The sequence below is a fragment of the Ranitomeya imitator genome, chromosome 2 (assembly GCF_032444005.1).
Source record: "Ranitomeya imitator isolate aRanImi1 chromosome 2, aRanImi1.pri, whole genome shotgun sequence".
Lineage (NCBI taxonomy): Eukaryota > Metazoa > Chordata > Amphibia > Anura > Dendrobatidae > Ranitomeya > Ranitomeya imitator.
In genome coordinates, this window is record NC_091283.1 from 651,471,258 (window position 1) to 651,491,884 (window position 20,627).

At 52.9% G+C, this 20,627-nt stretch overlaps 1 protein-coding gene across 1 annotated transcript in view; it reads right to left on the reverse strand.

Moving 5' to 3' along the window:
* The window catches only part of LOC138667083 (zinc finger protein 391-like), a 133,074-nt gene extending 114,623 nt beyond the window's left edge, over positions 1-18,451 (reverse strand). Inside the window, exon 1 of the mRNA XM_069755371.1 lies at positions 18,243-18,451. The gene's annotated coding sequence lies outside the window, so the exon portion shown is untranslated. The remainder of the gene's footprint in view (positions 1-18,242) is intronic.
* Between the last annotated feature and the right edge of the window lie 2,176 nt (positions 18,452-20,627).

A 20,627-nucleotide genomic window follows, 5' to 3' on the forward strand; every position in this document is an offset into this window, starting at 1 on the left:
GTGCACACTCCCTGTATTACACACAGCAGACAGGACACCAGTGTGCACACTCCCCTGTATTACAGTCAGCAGACAGGACACCAGTGTGCACACCCCCCTGTATTACAGTCAGCAGACAGGACACCAGTGTGCACACTCCCTGTATTACACACAGCAGACAGGACACCAGTGTGCACCCCCCCCTGTATTACACTCAGCAGACAGGACACCAGTGTGCACACCCCCTGTATTACAGTCAGCAGACAGGACACCAGTGTGCATACTCCCCCTGTATTACAGTCAGCAGACAGGACACCAGTGTGCATACTCCCCCTGTATTACAGTCAGCAGACAGGACACCAGTGTGCACACACCCCTGTATTACACTCAGCAGACAGGACACCAGTGTGCACACACCCCTGTATTACACTCAGCAGACAGGACACCAGTGTGCACACTCCCCCTGTATTACAGTCAGCAGACAGGACACCAGTGTGCACACTCCCCCTGTATTACACTCAGCAGACAGGACACCAGTGTGCACACTCCCCCTGTATTACAGTCAGCAGACAGGACACCAGTGTGCACACTCCCCCTGTATTACAGTCAGCAGACAGGACACCAGTGTGCACACTCCCCTGTATTACACTCAGCAGACAGGACACCAGTGTGCACACACCCCTGTATTGCACTCAGCAGAAAGGACACCAGTGTGCACACACCCCTGTATTACAGTCAGCAGACAGGACACCAGTGTGCACACCCCTGTATTACACTCAGCAGACAGGACACCAGTGTGCACACCCCCCTGTATTACACTCAGCAGACAGGACACCAGTGTGCACACCCCCCTGTATTACAGTCAGCAGACAGGACACCAGTGTGCACACTCCCCCTGTATTACAGTCAGCAGACAGGACACCAGTGTGCACACTCCCCCTGTATTACAGTCAGCAGACAGGACACCAGTGTGCACACCCCCCTGTATTACAGTCAGCAGACAGGACACCAGTGTGCACACTCCCCCTGTATTACAGTCAGCAGACAGGACACCAGTGTGCACACCCCCCTGTATTACAGTCAGCAGACAGGACACCAGTGTGCACACTCCCCTGTATCACACACAGCAGACAGGACACCAGTGTGCACACTCCCCCTGTATTACAGTCAGCAGAAAGGACACCAGTGTGCACACTCCCCCTGTATTACAGTCAGCAGACAGGACACCAGTGTGCACACTCCCCCTGTATTACAGTCAGCAGACAGGACACCAGTGTGCACACTCCCCCTGTATTACAGTCAGCAGACAGGACACCAGTGTGCACACTCCCCATGTATTACAGTTAGCAGACAGGACACCAGTGTGCACACTCCCCATGTATTACAGTCAGCAGACAGGACACCAGTGTGCACACTCCCCATGTATTACAGTTAGCAGACAGGACACCAGTGTGCACACTCCCCTGTATTACAGTCAGCAGACAGGACACCAGTGTGCACACTCCCCTGTATTACACACAGCAGACAGGACACCAGTGTGCACACTCCCCATGTATTACAGTCAGCAGACAGGACACCAGTGTGCACACTCCCCTGTATTACACACAGCAGACAGGACACCAGTGTGCACACTCCCCTGTATTACAGTCAGCACACAGGACACCAGTGTGCACACTCCCCTGTATTACAGTCAGCAGACAGGACACCAGTGTGCACACTCCCCCTGTATTACAGTCAGCAGACAGGACACCAGTGTGCACACTCCCCCTGTATTACAGTCAGCAGACAGGACACCAGTGTGCACACTCCCCCTGTATTACAGTCAGCAGACAGGACACCAGTGTGCACACTCCCCCTGTATTACAGTCAGCAGACAGGACACCAGTGTGCACACTCCCCCTGTATTACACTCAGCAGACAGGACACCAGTGTGCACACTCCCCCTGTATTACACTCAGCAGACAGGACACCAGTGTGCACACCCCCCTGTATTACAGTCAGCAGATAGGACACCAGTGTGCACACTCCCCCTGTATTACAGTCAGCAGACAGGACACCAGTGTGCACACTCCCCTGTATTACACTCAGCAGACAGGACACCAGTGTGCACACTCCCCTGTATTACACTCAGCAGACAGGACACCAGTGTGCACACTCCCCCTGTATTACAGTCAGCAGACAGGACACCAGTGTGCACACTCCCCCTGTATTACAGTCAGCAGACAGGACACCAGTGTGCACACTCCCCTGTATTACAGTCAGCAGACAGGACACCAGTGTGCACACTCCCCTGTATTACAGTCAGCAGACAGGACACCAGTGTGCACACTCCCCTGTATTACAGTCAGCAGACAGGACACCAGTGTGCACACTCCCCTGTATTACAGTCAGCAGACAGGACACCAGTGTGCACACTCCCCCTGTATTACACTCAGCAGACAGGACACCAGTGTGCACACCCCCCTGTATTACAGTCAGCAGACAGGACACCAGTGTGCACACTCCCCCTGTATTACAGTCAGCAGACAGGACACCAGTGTGCACACTCCCCCTGTATTACACTCAGCAGACAGGACACCAGTGTGCACACTCCCCTGTATTACACTCAGCAGACAGGACACCAGTGTGCACACTCCCCTGTATTACAGTCAGCAGACAGGACACCAGTGTGCACACTCCCTGTATTACAGTCAGCAGACAGGACACCAGTGTGCACACTCCCCTGTATTACAGTCAGCAGACAGGACACCAGTGTGCACACTCCCCCTGTATTACAGTCAGCAGACAGGACACCAGTGTGCACACTCCCCTGTATTACAGTCAGCAGACAGGACACCAGTGTGCACACTCCCCCTGTATTACAGTCAGCAGACAGGACACCAGTGTGCACACTCCCCTGTATTACACACAGCAGACAGGACACCAGTGTGCACACTCCCCTGTATTACAGTCAGCAGACAGGACACCAGTGTGCACACTCCCCCTGTATTACAGTCTGCAGACAGGACACCAGTGTGCACACTCCCCTGTATTACAGTCAGCAGACAGGACACCAGTGTGCACACTCCCCCTGTATTACAGTCTGCAGACAGGACACCAGTGTGCACACTCCCCTGTATTACAGTCAGCAGACAGGACACCAGTGTGCACACTCCCCTGTATTACAGTCTGCAGACAGGACACCAGTGTGCACACTCCCCTGTATTACACACAGCAGACAGGACACCAGTGTGCACACTCCCCCTGTATTACAGTCAGCAGACAGGACACCAGTGTGCACACTCCCCCTGTATTACACACAGCAGACAGGACACCAGTGTGCACACTCCCCTGTATTACACTCAGCAGACAGGACACCAGTGTGCACACACCCCCTGTATTACACTCAGCAGACAGGACACCAGTGTGCACACCCTCCTGTATTACAGTCAGCAGACAGGACACCAGTGTGCACACTCCCCTGTATTACACTCAGCAGACAGGACACCAGTGTGCACACTCCCCTGTATTACACTCAGCAGACAGGACACCAGTGTGCACACTCCCCTGTATTACACTCAGCAGACAGGACACCAGTGTGCACACTCCCCCTGTATTATACTCAGCAGACAGGACACCAGTGTGCACACTCCCCTGTATTACACTCAGCAGACAGGACACCAGTGTGCACACTCCCCTGTATTACACTCAGCAGACAGGACACCAGTGTGCACACTCCCCCTGTATTACACTCAGCAGACAGGACACCAGTGTGCACACTCCCCTGTATTACAGTCAGCAGACAGGTCACCAGTGTGCACAGTCCCCTGTATTACACTCAGCAGACAGGACACCAGTGTGCACACTCCCCCTGTATTACAGTCAGCAGACAGGACACCAGTGTGCACACTCCCCCTGTATTACACTCAGCAGACAGGACACCAGTGTGCACACTCCCCTGTATTACACTCAGCAGACAGGACACCAGTGTGCACACTCCCCTGTATTACAGTCAGCAGACAGGACACCAGTGTGCACACTCCCTGTATTACAGTCAGCAGACAGGACACCAGTGTGCACACTCCCCTGTATTACAGTCAGCAGACAGGACACCAGTGTGCACACTCCCCCTGTATTACAGTCAGCAGACAGGACACCAGTGTGCACACTCCCCTGTATTACAGTCAGCAGACAGGACACCAGTGTGCACACTCCCCCTGTATTACAGTCAGCAGACAGGACACCAGTGTGCACACTCCCCTGTATTACACACAGCAGACAGGACACCAGTGTGCACACTCCCCTGTATTACAGTCAGCAGACAGGACACCAGTGTGCACACTCCCCCTGTATTACAGTCTGCAGACAGGACACCAGTGTGCACACTCCCCTGTATTACAGTCAGCAGACAGGACACCAGTGTGCACACTCCCCCTGTATTACAGTCTGCAGACAGGACACCAGTGTGCACACTCCCCTGTATTACAGTCAGCAGACAGGACACCAGTGTGCACACTCCCCTGTATTACAGTCTGCAGACAGGACACCAGTGTGCACACTCCCCTGTATTACACACAGCAGACAGGACACCAGTGTGCACACTCCCCCTGTATTACAGTCAGCAGACAGGAGACACCAGTGTGCACACTCCCCCTGTATTACAGTCAGCAGACAGGACACCAGTGTGCACACTCCCCCTGTATTACACTCAGCAGACAGGACACCAGTGTGCACACTCCCCCTGTATTACACTCAGCAGACAGGACACCAGTGTGCACACTCCCCTGTATTACAGTCTGCAGACAGGACACCAGTGTGCACACTCCCCTGTATTACAGTCTGCAGACAGGACACCAGTGTGCACACTCCCCTGTATTATACTCAGCAGACAGGACACCAGTGTGCACACTCCCCCTGTATTACACACAGCAGACAGGACACCAGTGTGCACACCCCCCTGTATTACAGTCAGCAGACAGGACACCAGTGTGCACACCCCCCTGTATTACAGTCAGCAGACAGGACACCAGTGTGCACACTCCCCCTGTATTACAGTCAGCAGACAGGACACCAGTGTGCACACTCCCCTGTATTACACTCAGCAGACAGGACACCAGTGTGCACACTCCCCCTGTATTACACACAGCAGACAGGACACCAGTGTGCACACACCCCTGTATTACACTCAGCAGACAGGACACCAGTGTGCACACTCCCCTGTATTACAGTCAGCAGACAGGACACCAGTGTGCACACACCCCTGTATTACACTCAGCAGACAGGACACCAGTGTGCACACTCCCCTGTATTACAGTCAGCAGACAGGACACCAGTGTGCACACCCCCCTGTATTACAGTCAGCAGACAGGACACCAGTGTGCACACTCCCCCTGTATTACAGTCAGCAGACAGGACACCAGTGTGCACACTCCCCCTGTATTACAGTCAGCAGACAGGACACCAGTGTGCACACTCCCCTGTATTACACTCAGCAGACAGGACACCAGTGTGCACACTCCCCTGTATTACAGTCAGCAGACAGGACACCAGTGTGCACACACCCCTGTATTACACTCAGCAGACAGGACACCAGTGTGCACACTCCCCTGTATTACAGTCAGCAGACAGGACACCAGTGTGCACACCCCCCTGTATTACAGTCAGCAGACAGGACACCAGTGTGCACACACCCCTGTATTACAGTCAGCAGACAGGACACCAGTGTGCACACTCCCCTGTATTACAGTCAGCAGACAGGACACCAGTGTGCACACCCCCCTGTATTACAGTCAGCAGACAGGACACCAGTGTGCACACTCCCCTGTATTACAGTCAGCAGACAGGACACCAGTGTGCACACTCCCCCTGTATTACAGTCAGCAGACAGGACACCAGTGTGCACACACCCCTGTATTACAGTCAGCAGACAGGACACCAGTGTGCACACTCCCCCTGTATTACAGTCAGCAGACAGGACACCAGTGTGCACACTCCCCTGTATTACACTCAGCAGACAGGACACCAGTGTGCACACTCCCCCTGTATTACACTCAGCAGACAGGACACCAGTGTGCACACACCCCTGTATTACACTCAGCAGACAGGACACCAGTGTGCACACTCCCCTGTATTACAGTCAGCAGACAGGACACCAGTGTGCACACCCCCCTGTATTACAGTCAGCAGACAGGACACCAGTGTGCACACTCCCCTGTATTACAGTCAGCAGACAGGACACCAGTGTGCACACTCCCCCTGTATTACAGTCAGCAGACAGGACACCAGTGTGCACACCCCCCTGTATTACAGTCAGCAGACAGGACACCAGTGTGCACACTCCCCCTGTATTACAGTCAGCAGACAGGACACCAGTGTGCACACTCCCCTGTATTACACTCAGCAGACAGGACACCAGTGTGCACACTCCCCCTGTATTACACTCAGCAGACAGGACACCAGTGTGCACACACCCCTGTATTACACTCAGCAGACAGGACACCAGTGTGCACACTCCCCTGTATTACAGTCAGCAGACAGGACACCAGTGTGCACACCCCCCTGTATTACAGTCAGCAGACAGGACACCAGTGTGCACACTCCCCTGTATTACAGTCAGCAGACAGGACACCAGTGTGCACACTCCCCCTGTATTACAGTCAGCAGACAGGACACCAGTGTGAACACACCCCTGTATTACAGTCAGCAGACAGGACACCAGTGTGCACACTCCCCCTGTATTACAGTCAGCAGACAGGACACCAGTGTGCACACTCCCCTGTATTACACTCAGCAGACAGGACACCAGTGTGCACACTCCCCCTGTATTACACTCAGCAGACAGGACACCAGTGTGCACACACCCCTGTATTACAGTCAGCAGACAGGACACCAGTGTGCACACACCCCTGTATTACAGTCAGCAGACAGGACACCAGTGTGCACACTCCCCCTGTATTACACTCAGCAGACAGGACACCAGTGTGCACACTCCCCTGTATTACAGTCAGCAGACAGGACACCAGTGTGCACACCCCCCTGTATTACAGTCAGCAGACAGGACACCAGTGTGCACACACCCCTGTATTACACTCAGCAGACAGGACACCAGTGTGCACACTCCCCTGTATTACACTCAGCAGACAGGACACCAGTGTGCACACTCCCCTGTATTACAGTCAGCAGACAGGACACCAGTGTGCACACCCCCCTGTATTACAGTCAGCAGACAGGACACCAGTGTGCACACACCCCTGTATTATACTCAGCAGACAGGACACCAGTGTGCACAGTCCCCCTGTATTACAGTCAGCAGACAGGACACCAGTGTGCACACTCCCCCTGTATTACAGTCAGCAGACAGGACACCAGTGTGCACACTCCCCTGTATTACAGTCAGCAGACAGGACACCAGTGTGCACACTCCCCTGTATTACACTCAGCAGACAGGACACCAGTGTGCACAGTCCCCCTGTATTACAGTCAGCAGACAGGACACCAGTGTGCACACTCCCCCTGTATTACAGTCAGCAGACAGGACACCAGTGTGCACACTCCCCCTGTATTACAGTCAGCAGACAGGACACCAGTGTGCACACTCCCCCTGTATTACAGTCAGCAGACAGGACACCAGTGTGCACACTCCCCCTGTATTACAGTCAGCAGACAGGACACCAGTGTGCACACTCCCCCTGTATTACAGTCAGCAGACAGGACACCAGTGTGCACACTCCCCTGTATTACACTCAGCAGACAGGACACCAGTGTGCACACACCCCCTGTATTACACTCAGCAGACAGGACACCAGTGTGCACACCCTCCTGTATTACAGTCAGCAGACAGGACACCAGTGTGCACACTCCCCTGTATTACACTCAGCAGACAGGACACCAGTGTGCACACTCCCCTGTATGACACTCAGCAGACAGGACACCAGTGTGCACACTCCCCTGTATTACACTCAGCAGACAGGACACCAGTGTGCACACTCCCCCTGTATTACACTCAGCAGACAGGACACCAGTGTGCACACTCCCCCTGTATTACAGTCAGCAGACAGGACACCAGTGTGCACACTCCCCCTGTATTACAGTCAGCAGACAGGACACCAGTGTGCACACTCCCCCTGTATTACAGTCAGCAGACAGGACACCAGTGTGCACACTCCCCTGTATTACACTCAGCAGAAAGGACACCAGTGTGCACACACCCCCTGTATTACACTCAGCAGACAGGACACCAGTGTGCACACCCTCCTGTATTACAGTCAGCAGACAGGACACCAGTGTGCACACTCCCCTGTATTACACTCAGCAGACAGGACACCAGTGTGCACACTCCCCCTGTATTACACTCAGCAGACAGGACACCAGTGTGCACACTCCCCCTGTATTACACTCAGCAGACAGGACACCAGTGTGCACACTCCCCCTGTATTACACTCAGCAGACAGGACACCAGTGTGCACACTCCCCTGTATTACAGTCTGCAGACAGGACACCAGTGTGCACACTCCCCTGTATTACAGTCTGCAGACAGGACACCAGTGTGCACACTCCCCTGTATTACACTCAGCAGACAGGACACCAGTGTGCACACTCCCCCTGTATTACACACAGCAGACAGGACACCAGTGCACACCCCCCTGTATTACAGTCAGCAGACAGGACACCAGTGTGCACACCCCCCTGTATTACAGTCAGCAGACAGGACACCAGTGTGCACACTCCCCCTGTATTACAGTCAGCAGACAGGACACCAGTGTGCACACTCCCCTGTATTACACTCAGCAGACAGGACACCAGTGTGCACACTCCCCCTGTATTACAGTCAGCAGACAGGACACCAGTGTGCACACACCCCTGTATTACACTCAGCAGACAGGACACCAGTGTGCACACTCCCCTGTATTACAGTCAGCAGACAGGACACCAGTGTGCACACACCCCTGTATTACAGTCAGCAGACAGGACACCAGTGTGCACACTCCCCCTGTATTACAGTCAGCAGACAGGACACCAGTGTGCACACTCCCCTGTATTACACTCAGCAGACAGGACACCAGTGTGCACACTCCCCCTGTATTACACTCAGCAGACAGGACACCAGTGTGCACACTCCCCCTGTATTACACTCAGCAGACAGGACACCAGTGTGCACACTCCCCCTGTATTACACTCAGCAAACAGGACACCAGTGTGCACACTCCCCTGTATTACAGTCTGCAGACAGGACACCAGTGTGCACACTCCCCTGTATTACAGTCAGCAGACAGGACACCAGTGTGCACACTCCCCTGTATTACACTCAGCAGACAGGACACCAGTGTGCACACACCCCCTGTATTACACTCAGCAGACAGGACACCAGTGTGCACACCCTCCTGTATTACAGTCAGCAGACAGGACACCAGTGTGCACACTCCCCTGTATTACACTCAGCAGACAGGACACCAGTGTGCACACTCCCCCTGTATTACACTCAGCAGACAGGACACCAGTGTGCACACTCCCCCTGTATTACACTCAGCAGACAGGACACCAGTGTGCACACTCCCCCTGTATTACACTCAGCAGACAGGACACCAGTGTGCACACTCCCCTGTATTACAGTCTGCAGACAGGACACCAGTGTGCACACTCCCCTGTATTACAGTCTGCAGACAGGACACCAGTGTGCACACTCCCCTGTATTACACTCAGCAGACAGGACACCAGTGTGCACACTCCCCCTGTATTACACACAGCAGACAGGACACCAGTGTGCACACCCCCCTGTATTACAGTCAGCAGACAGGACACCAGTGTGCACACCCCCCTGTATTACAGTCAGCAGACAGGACACCAGTGTGCACACTCCCCCTGTATTACAGTCAGCAGACAGGACACCAGTGTGCACACTCCCCTGTATTACACTCAGCAGACAGGACACCAGTGTGCACACTCCCCCTGTATTACAGTCAGCAGACAGGACACCAGTGTGCACACACCCCTGTATTACACTCAGCAGACAGGACACCAGTGTGCACACTCCCCTGTATTACAGTCAGCAGACAGGACACCAGTGTGCACACCCCCCTGTATTACAGTCAGCAGACAGGACACCAGTGTGCACACTCCCCCTGTATTACAGTCAGCAGACAGGACACCAGTGTGCACACTCCCCTGTATTACACTCAGCAGACAGGACACCAGTGTGCACACTCCCCCTGTATTACACTCAGCAGACAGGACACCAGTGTGCACACTCCCCCTGTATTACACTCAGCAGACAGGACACCAGTGTGCACACTCCCCCTGTATTACACTCAGCAGACAGGACACCAGTGTGCACACTCCCCCTGTATTACACTCAGCAGACAGGACACCAGTGTGCACACTCCCCTGTATTACAGTCTGCAGACAGGACACCAGTGTGTACACTCCCCTGTATTACAGTCTGCAGACAGGACACCAGTGTGCACACTCCCCTGTATTACACTCAGCAGACAGGACACCAGTGTGCACACTCCCCCTGTATTACACACAGCAGACAGGACACCAGTGTGCACACCCCCCTGTATTACAGTCAGCAGACAGGACACCAGTGTGCACACCCCCCTGTATTACAGTCAGCAGACAGGACACCAGTGTGCACACTCCCCCTGTATTACAGTCAGCAGACAGGACACCAGTGTGCACACTCCCCTGTATTACACTCAGCAGACAGGACACCAGTGTGCACACTCCCCCTGTATTACACACAGCAGACAGGACACCAGTGTGCACACACCCCTGTATTACACTCAGCAGACAGGACACCAGTGTGCACACTCCCCTGTATTACAGTCAGCAGACAGGACACCAGTGTGCACACACCCCTGTATTACACTCAGCAGACAGGACACCAGTGTGCACACTCCCCTGTATTACAGTCAGCAGACAGGACACCAGTGTGCACACCCCCCTGTATTACAGTCAGCAGACAGGACACCAGTGTGCACACTCCCCTGTATTACAGTCAGCAGACAGGACACCAGTGTGCACACTCCCCCTGTATTACAGTCAGCAGACAGGACACCAGTGTGCACACACCCCTGTATTACAGTCAGCAGACAGGACACCAGTGTGCACACTCCCCCTGTATTACAGTCAGCAGACAGGACACCAGTGTGCACACTCCCCTGTATTACACTCAGCAGACAGGACACCAGTGTGCACACTCCCCCTGTATTACACTCAGCAGACAGGACACCAGTGTGCACACCCCCCTGTATTACAGTCAGCAGACAGGACACCAGTGTGCACACACCCCTGTATTACACTCAGCAGACAGGACACCAGTGTGCACAGTCCCCCTGTATTACAGTCAGCAGACAGGACACCAGTGTGCACACTCCCCCTGTATTACAGTCAGCAGACAGGACACCAGTGTGCACACTCCCCTGTATTACAGTCAGCAGACAGGACACCAGTGTGCACACTCCCCTGTATTACACTCAGCAGACAGGACACCAGTGTGCACAGTCCCCCTGTATTACAGTCAGCAGACAGGACACCAGTGTGCACACTCCCCCTGTATTACAGTCAGCAGACAGGACACCAGTGTGCACACTCCCCCTGTATTACAGTCAGCAGACAGGACACCAGTGTGCACACTCCCCCTGTATTACAGTCAGCAGACAGGACACCAGTGTGCACACTCCCCCTGTATTACAGTCAGCAGACAGGACACCAGTGTGCACACTCCCCTGTATTACACTCAGCAGACAGGACACCAGTGTGCACACACCCCCTGTATTACACTCAGCAGACAGGACACCAGTGTGCACACCCTCCTGTATTACAGTCAGCAGACAGGACACCAGTGTGCACACTCCCCTGTATTACACTCAGCAGACAGGACACCAGTGTGCACACTCCCCTGTATGACACTCAGCAGACAGGACACCAGTGTGCACACTCCCCTGTATTACACTCAGCAGACAGGACACCAGTGTGCACACTCCCCCTGTATTACACTCAGCAGACAGGACACCAGTGTGCACACTCCCCCTGTATTACAGTCAGCAGACAGGACACCAGTGTGCACACTCCCCCTGTATTACAGTCAGCAGACAGGACACCAGTGTGCACACTCCCCCTGTATTACAGTCAGCAGACAGGACACCAGTGTGCACACTCCCCCTGTATTACAGTCAGCAGACAGGACACCAGTGTGCACACTCCCCTGTATTACACTCAGCAGACAGGACACCAGTGTGCACACTCCCCTGTATTACAGTCAGCAGACAGGACACCAGTGTGCACACTCCCCCTGTATTACAGTCAGCAGACAGGACACCAGTGTGCACACTCCCCCTGTATTACAGTCAGCAGACAGGACACCAGTGTGCACCCCCCCCTGTATTACAGTCAGCAGACAGGACACCAGTGTGCACACTCCCCCTGTATTACAGTCAGCAGACAGGACACCAGTGTGCACACTCCCCCTGTATTACAGTCAGCAGACAGGACACCAGTGTGCACACACCCCTGTATTACACTCAGCAGACAGGACACCAGTGTGCACACACCACTGTATTACACTCAGCAGACAGGACACCAGTGTGCACACTCCCCCTGTATTACAGTCAGCAGACAGGACACCAGTGTGCACACTCCTTACACTCAGCAGACAGGACACCAGTGTGCACACCCCCCTGTATTACAGTCAGCAGACAGGACACCAGTGTGCACACACCCCTGTATTACACTCAGCAGACAGGACACCAGTGTGCACACACCACTGTATTACACTCAGCAGACAGGACACCAGTGTGCACACTCCCCCTGTATTACAGTCAGCAGACAGGACACCAGTGTGCACACTCCTTACACTCAGCAGACAGGACACCAGTGTGCACACTCCCCTGTATTACAGTCAGCAGACAGGACACCAGTGTGCACACTCCCCCTGTATTACAGTCAGCAGACAGGACACCAGTGTGCACACTCCTTACACTCAGCAGACAGGACACCAGTGTGCACACTCCCCTGTATTACAGTCAGCAGACAGGACACCAGTGTGCACACTCCCCCTGTATTACAGTCAGCAGACAGGACACCAGTGTGCACACTCCTTACACTCAGCAGACAGGACACCAGTGTGCACACTCCCCTGTATTACAGTCAGCAGACAGGACACCAGTGTGCACACTCCCCCTGTATTACAGTCAGCAGACAGGACACCAGTGTGCACCCCCCCCCTGTATTACAGTCAGCAGACAGGACACCAGTGTGCACACTCCCCCTGTATTACAGTCAGCAGACAGGACACCAGTGTGCACACTCCCCCTGTATTACAGTCAGCAGACAGGACACCAGTGTGCACACACCCCTGTATTACACTCAGCAGACAGGACACCAGTGTGCACACACCACTGTATTACACTCAGCAGACAGGACACCAGTGTGCACACTCCCCCTGTATTACAGTCAGCAGACAGGACACCAGTGTGCACACTCCTTACACTCAGCAGACAGGACACCAGTGTGCACACCCCCCTGTATTACAGTCAGCAGACAGGACACCAGTGTGCACACACCCCCTGTATTACAGTCAGCAGACAGGACACCAGTGTGCACACTCCCCCTGTATTACAGTCAGCAGACAGGACACCAGTGTGCACACACCCCTGTATTACACTCAGCAGACAGGACACCAGTGTGCACACTCCCCTGTATTACAGTCAGCAGACAGGACACCAGTGTGCACACACCCCTGTATTACACTCAGCAGACAGGACACCAGTGTGCACACACCACTGTATTACACTCAGCAGACAGGACACCAGTGTGCACACTCCCCCTGTATTACAGTCAGCAGACAGGACACCAGTGTGCACACTCCTTACACTCAGCAGACAGGACACCAGTGTGCACACCCCCCTGTATTACAGTCAGCAGACAGGACACCAGTGTGCACACACCCCTGTATTACACTCAGCAGACAGGACACCAGTGTGCACACACCACTGTATTACACTCAGCAGACAGGACACCAGTGTGCACACTCCCCCTGTATTACAGTCAGCAGACAGGACACCAGTGTGCACACTCCTTACACTCAGCAGACAGGACACCAGTGTGCACACCCCCCTGTATTACAGTCAGCAGACAGGACACCAGTGTGCACACACCCCTGTATTACACTCAGCAGACAGGACACCAGTGTGCACACACCACTGTATTACACTCAGCAGACAGGACACCAGTGTGCACACTCCCCCTGTATTACAGTCAGCAGACAGGACACCAGTGTGCACACTCCTTACACTCAGCAGACAGGACACCAGTGTGCACACTCCCCTGTATTACAGTCAGCAGACAGGACACCAGTGTGCACACTCCCCCTGTATTACAGTCAGCAGACAGGACACCAGTGTGCACACTCCCCCTGTATTACAGTCAGCAGACAGGACACCAGTGTGCACACTCCTTACACTCAGCAGACAGGACACCAGTGTGCACACTCCCCTGTATTACAGTCAGCAGACAGGACACCAGTGTGCACACTCCCCCTGTATTACAGTCAGCAGACAGGACACCAGTGTGCACCCCCCCCCCTGTATTACAGTCAGCAGACAGGACACCAGTGTGCACACTCCCCCTGTATTACAGTCAGCAGACAGGACACCAGTGTGCACACTCCCCCTGTATTACAGTCAGCAGACAGGACACCAGTGTGCACACACCCCTGTATTACACTCAGCAGACAGGACACCAGTGTGCACACACCACTGTATTACACTCAGCAGACAGGACACCAGTGTGCACACTCCCCCTGTATTACAGTCAGCAGACAGGACACCAGTGTGCACACTCCTTACACTCAGCAGACAGGACACCAGTGTGCACACCCCCCTGTATTACAGTCAGCAGACAGGACACCAGTGTGCACACTCCCCCTGTATTACAGTCAGCAGACAGGACACCAGTGTGCACACACCCCTGTATTACACTCAGCAGACAGGACACCAGTGTGCACATACCCCCTGTATTACAGTCAGCAGACAGGACACCAGTGTGCACACTCCCCCTGTATTACAGTCAGCAGACAGGACACCAGTGTGCACACACCCCTGTATTACACTCAGCAGACAGGACACCAGTGTGCACACTCCCCTGTATTACAGTCAGCAGACAGGACACCAGTGTGCACAGTCCCCTGTATTACAGTCAGCAGACAGGACACCAGTGTGCACAGTCCCCTGTATTACAGTCAGCAGACAGGACACCAGTGTGCACACTCCCCCTGTATTACAGTCAGCAGACAGGACACCAGTGTGCACACTCCCCTGTATTACAGTCAGCAGACAGGACACCAGTGTGCACACTCCCCTGTATTACAGTCAGCAGACAGGACACCAGTGTGCACAGTCCCCCTGTATTACAGTCAGCAGACAGGACACCAGTGTGCACACTCCCCCTGTATTACACACAGCAGACAGGACACCAGTGTGCACACTCCCCCTGTATTACAGTCAGCAGACAGGACACCAGTGTGCACACTCCCCTGTATTACAGTCAGCAGACAGGACACCAGTGTGCACACTCCCCCTGTATTACAGTCAGCAGACAGGACACCAGTGTGCACAGTCCCCCTGTATTACAGTCAGCAGACAGGACACCAGTGTGCACACTCCCCTGTATTACAGTCAGCAGACAGGACACCAGTGTGCACACTCCCCCTGTATTACAGTCAGCAGACAGGACACCAGTGTGCACACTCCCCCTGTATTACAGTCAGCAGACAGGACACCAGTGTGCACACTCCCCCTGTATTACACTCAGCAGACAGGACACCAGTGTGCACACTCCCCTGTACTACAGTCAGCAGACAGGACACCAGTGTGCACACCCCCCTGTATTACAGTCAGCAGACAGGACACCAGTGTGCACACCCCCCTGTATTACAGTCAGCAGACAGGACACCAGTGTGCACACTCCCCCTGTATTACAGTCAGCAGACAGGACACCAGTGTGCACACTCCCCCTGTATTACACTCAGCAGACAGGACACCAGTGTGCACACTCCCCTGTACTACAGTCAGCAGACAGGACACCAGTGTGCACACTCCCCCTGTATTACAGTCAGCAGACAGGACACCAGTGTGCACACTCCTTACACTCAGCAGACAGGACACCAGTGTGCACACTCCTTACACTCAGCAGACAGGACACCAGTGTGCACACTCCTTACACTCAGCAGACAGGACACCAGTGTGCACACTCCCCCTGTATTACACTCAGCAGACAGGACACCAGTGTGCACACTCCCCTGTACTACAGTCAGCAGACAGGACACCAGTGTGCACACCCCCCTGTATTACAGTCAGCAGACAGGACACCAGTGTGCACACCCCCCTGTATTACAGTCAGCAGACAGGACACCAGTGTGCACAGTCCCCCTGTATTACAGTCAGCAGACAGGACACCAGTGTGCACACTCCCCTGTATTACAGTCAGCAGACAGGACACCAGTGTGCACACTCCCCCTGTATTACAGTCAGCAGACAGGACACCAGTGTGCACACTCCCCTGTATTACAGTCAGCAGACAGGACACCAGTGTGCACACTCCCCCTGTATTACAGTCAGCAGACAGGACACCAGTGTGCACACTCCCCCTGTATTACAGTCAGCAGACAGGACACCAGTGTGCACACTCCCCCTGTATTACACTCAGCAGACAGGACACCAGTGTGCACACTCCCCTGTACTACAGTCAGCAGACAGGACACCAGTGTGCACACCCCCCTGTATTACAGTCAGCAGACAGGACACCAGTGTGCACACCCCCCTGTATTACAGTCAGCAGACAGGACACCAGTGTGCACACTCCCCCTGTATTACAGTCAGCAGACAGGACACCAGTGTGCACACTCCCCCTGTATTACACTCAGCAGACAGGACACCAGTGTGCACACTCCCCTGTACTACAGTCAGCAGACAGGACACCAGTGTGCACACTCCCCCTGTATTACAGTCAGCAGACAGGACACCAGTGTGCACACTCCTTACACTCAGCAGACAGGACACCAGTGTGCACACTCCTTACACTCAGCAGACAGGACACCAGTGTGCACACTCCTTACACTCAGCAGACAGGACACCAGTGTGCACACTCCCCCTGTATTACACTCAGCAGACAGGACACCAGTGTGCACACTCCCCTGTACTACAGTCAGCAGACAGGACACCAGTGTGCACACCCCCCTGTATTACAGTCAGCAGACAGGACACCAGTGTGCACACCCCCCTGTATTACAGTCAGCAGACAGGACACCAGTGTGCACACCCCCCTGTATTACAGTCAGCAGACAGGACACCAGTGTGCACACCCCCCTGTATTACAGTCAGCAGACAGGACACCAGTGTGCACACTCCCCCTGTATTACAGTCAGCAGACAGGACACCAGTGTGCACACTCCCCCTGTATTACACTCAGCAGACAGGACACCAGTGTGCACACTCCCCTGTACTACAGTCAGCAGACAGGACACCAGTGTGCACACTCCCCCTGTATTACAGTCAGCAGACAGGACACCAGTGTGCACACACCCCTGTATTACAGTCAGCAGACAGGACACCAGTGTGCACACTCCCCTGTACTACAGTCAGCAGACAGGACACCAGTGTGCACACTCCCCCTGTATTACAGTCAGCAGACAGGACACCAGTGTGCACACTCCCCTGTACTACAGTCAGCAGACAGGACACCAGTGTGCACACTCCCCCTGTATTACAGTCAGCAGACAGGACACCAGTGTGCACACTCCCCCTGTATTACAGTCAGCAGACAGGACACCAGTGTGCACACTCCCCCTGTATTACAGTCAGCAGACAGGACACCAGTGTGCACACTCCCCCTGTATTACAGTCAGCAGACAGGACACCAGTGTGCACACTCCCCCTGTATTACAGTCAGCAGACAGGACACCAGTGTGCACACTCCCCCTGTATTACAGTCAGCAGACAGGACACCAGTGTGCACACTCCTTACACTCAGCAGACAGGACACCAGTGTGCACACTCCTTACACTCAGCAGACAGGACACCAGTGTGCACACCCCCCCTGTATTACAGTCAGCAGACAGGACACCAGTGTGCACACTCCCCCTGTATTACAGTCAGCAGACAGGACACCAGTGTGCACACTCCTTACACTCAGCAGACACACACTACACCACCGTCTGCTCTTCCTGTATTATTAGAAGCAGCCGCGATATCTTGCAATGTAAAGAGATGACACATTCCATCACCCACCTCCAGACTCATCAGTGTCTCCTCCCCGCTAATTGGCAGGCAGCACCTTGCCCTCGGATGTTGTTATTTCCCTTCCCATCTGTCATATCCTTTGTCTTCCTGGTCGCTTAGCGACTGTAACGTTGTGTATTAATTCTTGCGCCCCCTGCGGGATAACAACCCCGAGATCCCCAGATGGGAGAACCTTTGCTGGGCAGAGGAAGCTGGAGGCCACGTGACTCTGGAGGGGGCGGTGCTTGCGTCGTAGAGCAAATCTAGGGACGCTGCTGTGGACGGAGTCTGCGCACTAGTGATGGGCATTCCCGGCTCCTGCACATAGTACAGCGCCTCATACTGTTCTCATTCCTGTCAGTGACTGTCACGCCAGTGCCTCATTATACCGCTGTATGGGCCTGTGGTGACGCAGTACAGACCGCTATAGCATTGCCATGCCCTCAGAGTGGAAGCTCCAGTGCACAGGCCGCTCATTCCTCCTTGGGGTCGCTGACCTGTTATTGCTAGTGTCTGTGTTTGTCCTTTCTGCATTAGTGCTGTGATATGTGCACCACACACACAGACTAAGGCCGGCGTCACACTCAGCGTAAGACAATACGGTCCGTATATTACGGCCGTAATACGCTGAAAAGTCCCCAAAATAGTGGTCCGTAGCTCCTCCGTAGGCAGGGTGTGTCAGCGTTTTTTGCGCATGGCATCCTCCGTATGTAATCCGTATGGCATCCGTACAGCATGTTTTTCTCGCAGGCTTGCAAAACCGACATACAGATTTACAAGGGATCCATGTGTAAAAAAAAAAACATTTACTGTCTATATATATATATATATATATATATATATATATATATATATATATATATATATGTCAGGGAGACACATATACGTATATATATTAATATTTCATACAGCTCGAGAGAGCTTTAAAGCCGGTAATTCAATTGCCGGCTTTTGCTATCTCCTTCCTAAACCCGACATGAGACCTGGTTTACATACAGTAAACCATCTCATATCCCCATTTTTTTTTTGCATATTCCACACTACTAATGTTAGTAGTGTGTATATGCAAAATTTGTCCGTTCTAGCTATTAAATTGAAGGGTTAAATGGCGGAATGAAATAAAAACAAAGGTTGTAATTATTCTACCCGCAATCCATCTGAAGACCCTCGCTCTGTGACAAAGAAAAAATAAACCAACACTATACATACCTTCCGAAGATCTGTAAGGTCCCACGATGTAAATCCATCTGAAGGGGTTAAAATATTTTACAGCCAGGAGCTCTGTTAATGCAGCCTCCTGGCTGCAAAACCCGGGGGAAAAAGGTAAAGTAGGTCAATGACCTATATTTACCTTCATTTGTGGTGAGGCGCCCTCTGCTGGTTGTTCCTAGATCGTGGGAACTTTCCTAGAAAGCTCCCAGGCTCGAGTTCATATGAGGACAACCAGCAGAGGGCGCCTCACCGCAAATGAAGGTAAATATAGGTCATTGACCTACTTTACCTTCATTCCCCGGGGTTTTGCAGCCACGAGCACCACTGCATTAGCAGAGCTCCTGGCTGTAAAATATTTTAACCCCTTCAGATGGATTTACATTGTGGGACCTTACAGATCTTCGGAAGGTATGTATATTGTTGGTTTATTATTTTTTCTTTGTCACAGAGCGAGGGTCTTCAGATGGATTGAGCGTAGAATAAATTATTACAACAACCTTTGTTTTTATTTCATTAAAATAATTTTTAATAATGTGTTTGTGTTTTTTTTAACCCTTTACTAGTATTGGATTAATAATGGATAGGTGTCATAATTGACGCCTCTCCATTATTAATTTGGCTTAATGTCACCTTACAATAGCAAGGTGGCATTAACCCTTCATTACCCCATATCCCACCGCTACACGGGAATGGGAAGAGAGTGGCCAAGTGCCAAAATAGGCGCATCTTCCAGATGTCCTTTTCTGGGGTGGCTGGGGGCAGATGTTTTTAGCCGGGGGGGGGGGGGGGGGGGGCAATAACCATGGACCCTCTCCAGGCTATTAATATCTGCTCTCAGTCACTGGCTTTACTACTCTGGCGGAGAGAATTGCGCGGGAGCCCACACCAATTTTTTCCACCATTTAACCCTTTAATTTAATAGCTAGAACGGCCAAATTTTGCACATACACACTACTAACATTAGTAGTGTGGAATATGCAAAAAAAATGGTGATATGAGATGGTTTACTGTATGTAAACCATGTCTCATATCATGTCGGGTTTAGGAAGGAGAAAGCAAAAGCCGGTAATTGAATTACCGGCTTTCTGCTATATCGCACTGGATGAAATATTAATATATATACATATATGTGTCTCACTGACATTATATATATATATATACCTATTCTATGTGTACACATTT